This window comes from Heteronotia binoei, chromosome 8 (assembly GCF_032191835.1).
Source record: "Heteronotia binoei isolate CCM8104 ecotype False Entrance Well chromosome 8, APGP_CSIRO_Hbin_v1, whole genome shotgun sequence".
In the NCBI taxonomy this organism is placed as follows: Eukaryota; Metazoa; Chordata; class Lepidosauria; order Squamata; family Gekkonidae; genus Heteronotia; species Heteronotia binoei.
In genome coordinates, this window is record NC_083230.1 from 66,889,827 (window position 1) to 66,899,488 (window position 9,662).

The following is a 9,662-nucleotide window of genomic DNA, read 5'->3' on the forward strand; positions in this document are numbered from 1 at the left end:
AATCCCTACTGTGCCAGACAGGGTCCAAGACGCGCCAGACACGGCTCAGCCACTGCGAGCACTCCGCCGTCACGACTAACGCCATTGGCTCCGCCACTCGCCGCTCCACACCTCCTCGCTTGACTCCCCGCCACTCACAGCTCCATTTCTCCTCGCTCGGCTCCCTGCTCGGGTCGGTGCCTCCTCCCCGCTCGGCAGCCACTCACTCAAATAGTACCTTCTTAACCAGCTTATAAAATCTAGTTTATGGATTTGTATGTTTTAATAGCTTCTTACTTTACACTATATAACAGCTTTTGATTACCTTTGTAGGTCTATACTCTAACTTTCCAATGAGGCTTCCCAAATCTCCCGCTCTGGCTGGAGACCCCCGATTTGGAGCCTCCATCCCCCGTGCGCCAGAAATCTGGAAAGTGGGGGGGAATGGCGGCCCTTCCCACCCAGCTTCTCCTCCCCCCTTCCCTTCCCACCGATCCCCGATGGGGATCTGAAGAACCGGGATGGTGAGAGGTCAGGCTGCAGCCGTCGTAGTGGTTGTGGGTGGCAGGAAGAGAGTCTTCCTTATCCAGCGGGAGTAACGAGCTTTCCTTTCCGGTGCCTCATGTAATGTTGTCGCGCCGTTGCCTAGGAGACTGGAGGCGGAGGAGTAATAACGGTGTGCTGGGAGCTGGCAGCAAGCTCCTGGCTTCTGCTGGCCTCAAGACCAACGGCCGCGCAAGTTCAGCAGCCCGTGGCTTTTTATTCTGCAAGAGCGTCGGCGTTTCCTCAGCCTTGATGGGGGTCGTTCCCTCACCTCCAAACAGCAAGATATCAGCATCTGTGCATCATCCCTACACGTAGAAACCAGTAAGGCGAGTCCCTCCCCCCCTCCCCCCGGTCAGGAAGCAAGAAGCTTTATTTTGACACCCATGCCCTTGTGTGCCTTATGGAGGAAAATGGTTTCACCACTCTGCAATCTGAGATTATTGTATCTGCGTTAATTAACACCATGAATGGCAATATGGCTGTGATGTACAAGGATATGGTCACCAAAGTACAACAGGTTATATATAAAACATAATGTTTAATTTTAGCCAAGTATATAATTAATGTGTTTTGGAATAATGGGGAATTGATCTGGAGGTTTTGGGGGTTCTGGAGGAGCTGTTTTTTGAGGTAGAGGCACCAAATTTTTAATATAGTATCTAGTGCCTCTCCTCAAAGTACCCCCCAAGTTTCAAAATGATTGGAGCAGGGGGTCCAATTCTATGAGCCCCAAAAGAAGGTGCCCCTATCCTTCATTATTTTCTATGGAAGGAAGGCGTTCTAAAAGGTGTGCTGTCCCTTTAAATGTGATGGCCAGAACTCCCTTTGGAGTTCAATTATGCTTGTCACACCCTTGTTCCTGGCTCCGCCCCCAATGTCTCCTGGCTCCACCCCCAAAGTCTCCTGGCTCCACCCCAAAGTCCCCAGATATTTCTTGAATTGGACTTGGCAACCCTATTTCCAATAAATATATCTGCTTGAATTAGCTACTTTCTTCTTTAACTAGATTTACTTAAAATTGTATTTTCTATTCTGTTCAACTATCCCTTTAACTGCAACCTAATCTATTTAACACAAACTCTCTAAACTACACCCTTCCCAATTAGGCCTATTATGTGGCCTTTTCTATTAACAAATAAACTCAAATATCACAAAATGTATTCTTAACTCTTACTGTCAGTCTTTTCTGTGACCGTTTACAATACTATTAACCAATGAATTTATATAATTGTCTTTTTGTGTGGTAGGAGCTTGTCTCTTTTTCAGACCCCCCCTCCCCCCTGCCCATCCAGTACATTGTTGTATTTTGTTATTATTTTTTTCAGTATCTCAGTCTTATTATATTTACCAATGTTAACAACCGAGCCCTTTTCCAGATTATTACAGTTCTTTTTATAGGTATCTTGCTGCTTGGGTATGTTTTTTCTCTGGAGTCTATATCTGTTGCCAGCAGATGCACTCCATTCTACTCTTTTTCTTTTTCTGGGGTTTCAGTTAGTGATAATTTTCTTTTGGCTGACTTCCTGTTCTGGTCAGTGTCTTTTTCCAACTTTAGTGCTTGCAAGAGTCCTGTTCCAGAGTCTTCATCTGTAGCGAAGTATTGGCAACCATTTCTGTAGACCATCAGCTTGGCAGGGGTAATCTATCTGTATTGGATGTGGGCGTCTCTCAGTTTCATAGTAAGCTGTTTAAGTTTTTTCCTTGTTGCTAAGGCCTCATTGAGCAGATCTAGAAATACTTGTATTCTTGTGTCTTGAAACAATAGGTAGCCCATCTCTCTTGATTTGTTAAGGATCAGGTTTTTTTGTCTTATGTCTGCAAATGCCACCAAAATGTCTCTTGGTAACTTTCTTTGTGGATTATTAGGAGCTCCTATATGATGCACCTTTAGCAGGGCCGGATCTGGGGGGGGGGGCAAAGGGGGTGCTTGCCCTGGGCGCCAATGGAGGGGGGGGCAAATTGAGTATGGAGTCCATTGTATTCTATGGGAGCATAAGAAAGAATGGCCCATAAGGGGACACCATTTTTTAAATTTTGCCCCCCTCAGAAAACATATAGATCTGGTCCTGACCTTTGGTAGGATGGGATACTTTCCCCATCTGCAGAATTTGGGCTATCCAGATAGAGATGTCTTGGATTAGAGTGGCATTCTCCTCCGGGTTTTCTTTGAAGCCACAAAATTTCAAATGATGAGATCACACTTGGGTTTCTAGCAATAAGACTCTGTCCTTTAGATCTTGAGATTCCTTTTATAGTTGTTGATTTTCTGTTTGAATAGTCATTGCAAGCGTCATTGCAGTCTCAATGAAACATCTGGAAGAAAAACTTTCTCCAGTAGAACATGGCACTTGAGCCCGAAAGATTCTACAAACCCCAGTTGCAGTCTCAGTTTGTGCTTCAGATTTTTTTACTTTTAATGCAAGGTCTTTAAACTGGTCTGTTAAGGATCTGTTAAGGATTTGTTAAGGATCAGGGTTTTTGGCTTATGTCTGCAAATGCCACCAAAATGTCTCTTGGTAACTGTCTTTGTGAATTATTAGGAGCTCCTATACGATGCACCTTTAGCAGGGCTGGATCTAGGGCTGCATTTTTTCATTAAAAATAGAATCAATTTTATGCATAATTGAGCTTAACATATCTTGCAAAGAGTCTTTTAATTTTTTTGGGAATACCTTAGTTGTAACTGGTGTATCCAGGACATCTCTCTTTCCTTCAGAGTTTTCTGACGCCATTATCCCCAGCACGTTAGTTTTCACGCCTCCACCTGGATCTGTTTTTACTGTGCTAGCTGGCTGCGTTTGCTGGCTGCGTTTGTGGATCTCTATCTGCTGCGTTTGTTGATGTTTTCCACTTGGTTTGCCTGGTGAGTTCTGTGGGGTTATTTTCCCTCTGGGGGGTTTTGGTATGGTTTACCCCTGTTTGGGGCATGTTTGAGCAGTTTTGAGTGAGCAGGGGAGGATTGGATCGGGAGTAAAAAGCCTAGGCATCTGCCATTAACCTCCCTGATGCCCTGCCCCCATAAAAAAACTGCAAAGTTGATGGCATGGACTGAACCCATTCCAATTATGCTATGAACCAGATGAGCCATATGAGATCAGTGATATAGAGCCATATGAGATCAGTGAATACCAATTAATATTGGTATTAATTGACTACATTTTTTTTAGCATAGTGTAATTATTAAAGCTTGGAAAATATGTGTGTTTTGAAGGGTGTTTCCCTTTGGAAAATTACTGTGGAAACTCCTCTGTAAGAGTGATGAACTTGCAAGGTCAAGAATAAAAAAAGGCAGGACACTGAATGGATACCAGTATGAAGCCACAAACTGGTGACTGATCTTTAACCTCTGTGTCAAATTGCAGAAAGTTGCTGTATGATTAAAAAATCAGTGCAATATCTTGTTCTATTTATGCATGCCATGAGACCCTTAAACTCGTTAGTGGCTTAGTCTAGAATTGTCATGATTCATTGTTATAATATTAAATAGAACAAAAACAACCCACCACTAAATTTCAACAATAAGCATGAGGAAATATGCACACACACACATATAACATGTAGAAGAAGAGAGAGAGAGAAACCCCTGTATACTAAGATTTAGATGTTGTCACCCTTAGAGTCAGTTTGGTGTAGTGGATAGGAACATGAACTCTAATCTCTAGTGATTAAGAGCATAGACTCTAATCTGGATGAACAAGGTTTGATTCCCCACTCTTCCACATGCACCTGCTGAGTGAGCTTTGGTCAATCACAGTTCTTGAAAGAGTTGCTCTCTCAAGAGCAGTTCTCAAAAGAACTCTTTCAGCCCCACCTACCTCACAAATGTGCCGATTCACACAGATGTGTTGCAGATGTGTTTCTCCGTTTGCACTACTTTTCGGAAAAGATCGCCTCACATACTGGAAATCTCGATACTCACATATCGAAATTTCGATATATCGCTATTACGCAATAAACTAAAATATTAAAAAAAAGAAAAGGCCGGGCACGCACGCTAATAAGCAATTTTTTCGAGTTCCTTCCTTCGATGGCGCAGTGATATGCATTTTGTTTGTGGCGGGAAGCTGGAAGCGGGAAGCGCTGTTGCGACTCAGCAACGATTGCCCGTTCAGATGCTCCAGAGCGCTCAGGAAGCGTCTTGTTCCGGATTAAAAGCGGTAGCAAATTAATCCGCGAGCAAGGTGCATCAGCGTGGGACGGGCACGGGCTAAGCACGCTTGACAGATGCGGACGTGTGAACGTCCGGGTAAAATCCGACATGCTTGCGGGCTCAACTCATGCCCGTAGCGGGGTTTTTTGGACGTCTGACCGCACCCCTGGTGTCTGTTGTGGTAAAGGAAGAGAAAGGAGATTGTAAACCACTCTGAGAATCCATGTGAAGGGCAGGGTCTAAATCCAATCTCTTCTTCTTCTTTATTGGGTCAAGGGCCTCAGACAAATGTCCTTGGCTGCTTGTTGGACTTTTGGGTTGCCCTTTGTTGACTCTTCCTTGGTCCTATGCTCATATTACTAATGTTTGTTTCCTAGCTGCAGGTGCTCTGTGCTCCCTAGGATCCTCCACCAGGACTCTACTACAGAGGCATGCCTTTCCTCCTCCTCATGTCTCCAAGTAAATGAGGCTGGGAGGCCCAAGTGAGCCCTCCTGGCTGTCACTTTTTCCTCTGTCTGTGCTGGCTCCCATGCAGCCAGCATGTCCTCCTGCCAGCCTTCCTCTTCTTTCCCCTTTTCTGGCTATACTTTCCACAATGTTTCAACTGCTTTAAAGAAAGGACTCTTGCTCAACAATATGGGGCCGGAATAATTTCATTCTTTTAAAAGACAACTTCCCAAAAAGATTTAGAACTTCTAAATTAGAAGGCAGAGTTATAGCCTGCCAAGGACATGGAAGTTAATGACTTAGGGGTAAATGCCATTTAGGGCTGCTGGGTTAATATTGAAAGGATGTTTCAGCTTGCTGTTCCCCAGTGCAAAGTGTGCAAACTGATATCTGAAGGAAGGGATGCTTCAGAAATATCAACTGATCCCCAAAAGTGAGCGGGGAAATGTACCCTTTGCCAGGCTCCAAATAAATGTACCCTTTGCCAGGCTTCAATTGTGATGTGAATTCCCTTGGTGAGAATATGCATCTTTCAAAAGCACACAGAGTTTGGTTTGTTCAGACTGATTTGCCCAAGACAAACTGCAGCCCCATGGTATCATTTCAGACTAGGAAAACGGCATGAGGTTTAACTCCCCTACTTGCCCAAAAGATTTAGAGCTCAGAGTTATAGCCTGTCAAGGACATGGAAGTCAATAGGCTTAGGCTTTGGGTACTTAATGATTAAAGCCATCCTAAAACGTGGTTTTAAATTTTGGTTTTGTGTACTTTAACACATTTTATTATAAGCTGCCTTGAGCTCTGTAAAAAAGAAAGGTAGCTAACAAATATCTAAAATCAATCAATCCTGTCCCTCTCCCTGCTCAAGAACGATATGCTGGACACTGGAGGACCTTTGAGAAGGCCCTCCCAGTATAAATCCCATTCTAAAGACAGCTGAGATAAGTCATGAGCAGGGGATGGGAATTGACTGGCATCTGCTGAATCTCATTAGAATAGGGACACAGCTGTGAAACTATCCAGACATTTATTGATCAGTGTGGAGAAATGCCATCTTAGTTAATGGTGGTGCTTGGTTGGGAGGGAACATGAAACTGCTAAGGCAGGCTTTGTGGCCTAGCTTTCCCTTCATTCCCTCCTCCCTTCCGAAGTTAAACCATCGCTTCTAGGGGGAAAGCCTCCTAGAGGGGCAGGAAGTTCTTTTTTATTATTATTTGAGTGAGGCAAGAAAAGGTCAGTTCTCGGCTGGCCCTCAAGGAGAGAGGTTGTCAGTCTGTGGGCTCCTGACTGTGGGAGAGGCCTTCTCCTGGGGGAGAGGAGGAGTGAACTCCAGACAGTCAGACCAAAGAAGCCATCCACAAGGCAGGGCAAGTTTAGACCAGGGACAGGAGGATGCGTTTAAATCCACCTTTTATTTGTCCTTCTGGTTGCTGTTCAGGTGCTGTGCTAAACTGTGCAACTGCTTTTGTTTTTTTCTTTTCTTTTTCTCTTCTAATTAAATATTTTTACTGTTTTGAATGCTGGCAGTCAAACTTTGTACCACATAAATTCCCAACTGCTTTAGACCACGCTACTTTATGAAGGGGGCCCTGGGGAAAGGGGGAAGGCATGTAGTTGGATAAGGTGCCAGTCCTCCAGGGGTTCCCCGAAGAAGTGCTGTGGTCTCTGTGATACCCAAGTACAGGGTGGCAGAGGACCTTGAGGCCTGGCCTCAGAGCTGGAGAGGGGGATTGGGAGTCCTGTTCCTCTCAATCCAAACCCCTAGACTGAGCAGGGGGTGGCAGCGAGCCCAAGTGGCCAGAGGAGTAATAGCTCCCTCCAAAAAGGGGAACAGGGTCTGGTAGGCAAACCAGGGCCGTTTCTTCACATTTGGCAGCAGCGGTGGGATAAGAACAAACAGAGAACTTGATTGGCCAGGCATTTTTGTTTTTGATACGTGAAAACACCCAGAGGAAGCAACAGAGGTTTTGTTTTATTTTCGGGTCAACTGGAGTAGGGAAAGTTTAGTTTAGTTAGGATGGAGCGTGCCAAGAGATGGGACATCCTGAAGATGACAAAGCCACAGCTCAAGGAAGAATGTGAAAAGCAAAAGCTGGAGTGTGACAACATGACTGTAGCAGATATGCAAGACCTCCGGTTGGAGCATAATCAACGGGCAGGGGCACCTGCAGAAGTGCCCCCATCCAGTCAGAAGCAACCTTACGGCTACAAGTGGAACTGTAAAGAATGCATATCGAGGCGGACCGAGACCGCTGCCGGGAGGAAAGGGAGAGGGATGAAAGACAAGCTGAGATCCGCAGATGGGAGCAGGAAGAGCAACGTCACCATGAGCTTGAGGTGCTACGTCTGAAAGCTGAACAAAGCAAAAAGATCAAAGTCACCCCCAAAGACTTTGCAGTGTACAAAGAGGGAGAAGACCCCTCCATATACCTCTCCAACTTTGAGAAGGCAGCCAAACAGTGGGGAATTGCAGAGGAAGACTATATGTCTTACCTCTGTAGCATCCTGACTGGAGAACTTGCAGCAATCTATCACAGCATGCCTATGGAAGATGGGGGGATAACTTTTGCAACCTATAAAGCCACTGTCTTTAAAAGGTTTAGACTGGGGGCAGACCACTTCCGAAAGCAGTTCAGGGGTTTAGCCCCACCAGAATGTAAATCCTATGCTGAATTTGGGGTAAAGCTAGGTGATCTTGGGAAGAGATGGGTAGAGGAAGAAAAAGCCCAGGATTTTAAGGCTTTTTTTCAGTTGTTGATTTTAGACCAGTTCTACTTCAGACTTTCCAAAGAGTTGAAATGCCTGGTAAAAGATAGGAAACCTAAAACCATTACAGAGGCCTCAGAACTGGCGGACGAGCTGGTGCTGAACAGAGAGGGGTTGAATTGGATCCCTTCCAAGTCAAGTCAAGTCAAGTTTATTTTTATATCCCGCCCTCCCCCGCCAAAGGCAGGCTCAGGGCGGCCCATTTGGGAAGGGGACAAAAGGGGTCCCTAAGGGGTGGGAAGGAACCACCGTCACCCAAAAGGGATGGGAAACCTGCCCAGGAAGAGGGTAGGAAATCCCCTGATTTGACTAATCAGGATCGGCCCCAGATTCGAACGTGCTACAACTGTGGGAAGGCTGGACACCTAAGGTCAGCTGCAAGCTGAAACCCCCAAACCCAAAACAAAAGCACCAGTCACTCCAAAGGTGAAGGAGGAGTATGTGGCCATGGTAAGCCATGAATGTCTTTTCACCAGAATGGAGCCTGCGGAGGCCTGGAGTAATTTTGTTGAACCAGTAAGGCTTAAGGACCAGTTGGTTTTGGGATATGCTGACACTGGCTCTTCAGTCACCCTTGTGAGGGCCAATCTGGTGTCAGAAGCTGACATTGTCCCTGATATGGCATTCAGAATCAAGGGGGTTCTAGGACCACCCGCCAAGATTCCTGTGGCTCGGATGCCAGTGGAATGGCGAGGATCAGCAGGTCTTATGGAGGTTGGGGTAATGAAGGAACAGACAGTTCCAGTGTTATTGGGTCGGGATTTGTTGGTTGGACAGTACACTATCAATGCTGTAACCCTCAACCAAACCCTCAAAGGAAAGTGGGAGGAGGAAGGCAACTTTAGGGAAGCCACCTTACCACCAACCAGGGAGGGGGAAGTAGCCCAGGTTACTGAGGACGAAGAGAGGTCAGTCACCCAGGAGGGAGAGGACCAGCCTGTCCCAAGCCCTGAAGGAGGTTGTGCCAAATGGGAGGAGGGGTGCCAATTCACCCAAGGGCAGCAGATGCTGTGGAGCCTTCCAGGCAGGAAGGAGTTCAGTTGGTTGACACTGAAAAACCAACTGAGGGGGCGGAGAACCCAAACCAAACTTTGGCTGAGTGTCCCGTGAATAGTGGGACTATGGGTAGCTTGGAGGAGCTGAGGACAGAAAGTCTGGGGGAACCAGAAACTTTCCTGTCAGAGATCCAAAGTGACCCTAGTCTGGAACCGCTGCGTAAGGTAGCAAGGGACCAGGAAGTGGAGTTCTCAGAAGCTCTGATTGAACAAGTGGTATGGAAGCAGGGTCGCTTATATAGGCTCTGGTTGCCACCCGGTAGACGAGTGACTTGGGAAGCAGTTCAACAGCTTGTGGTTCCCAGGAAATACAGGCTGAAGCTTTTGGAGCTGGCACATGACATACCGTGTGCTGGACACTTAGGGATTAACAGGACCAGACAGAGGCTTTTGTTAAATTTTTACTGGCCGAAGCTGGCTCAGGATGTGAGGGACTACTGCAAGTCATGTCCAACCTGCCAAAAGGTGGGCAAAAGTGGGTGCAAAGCACGAGCTCCTTTGCAGTCCCTTCCTATCATGGGAGAGGCATTCCAAAGGGTAGGAATCGACATTGCGGGCCCGTTCCCAAAACCCACTCAGAGAGGCAAATGGTTTATATTAACTATTGTGGACTACGCAACCAGGTACCCAGAAGCAGTGCCTCTAGCCTCCACTGAGGCTCCAGTAGTAGCAGAAGCCCTGATCAAGGTGTTCTGTCAATTGGAGTTTCCTGCTGAAAT

General features: G+C 46.3%; 1 pseudogene; it reads left to right on the top strand.

Annotated features, from left to right (window-relative positions):
* The first annotated feature begins 500 nt into the window (after window positions 1–500).
* LOC132575728 (mitochondrial calcium uniporter regulator 1-like) lies at window positions 501–1,060 on the top strand (annotated as a pseudogene).
* The last annotated feature ends 8,602 nt before the right edge of the window (window positions 1,061–9,662 follow it).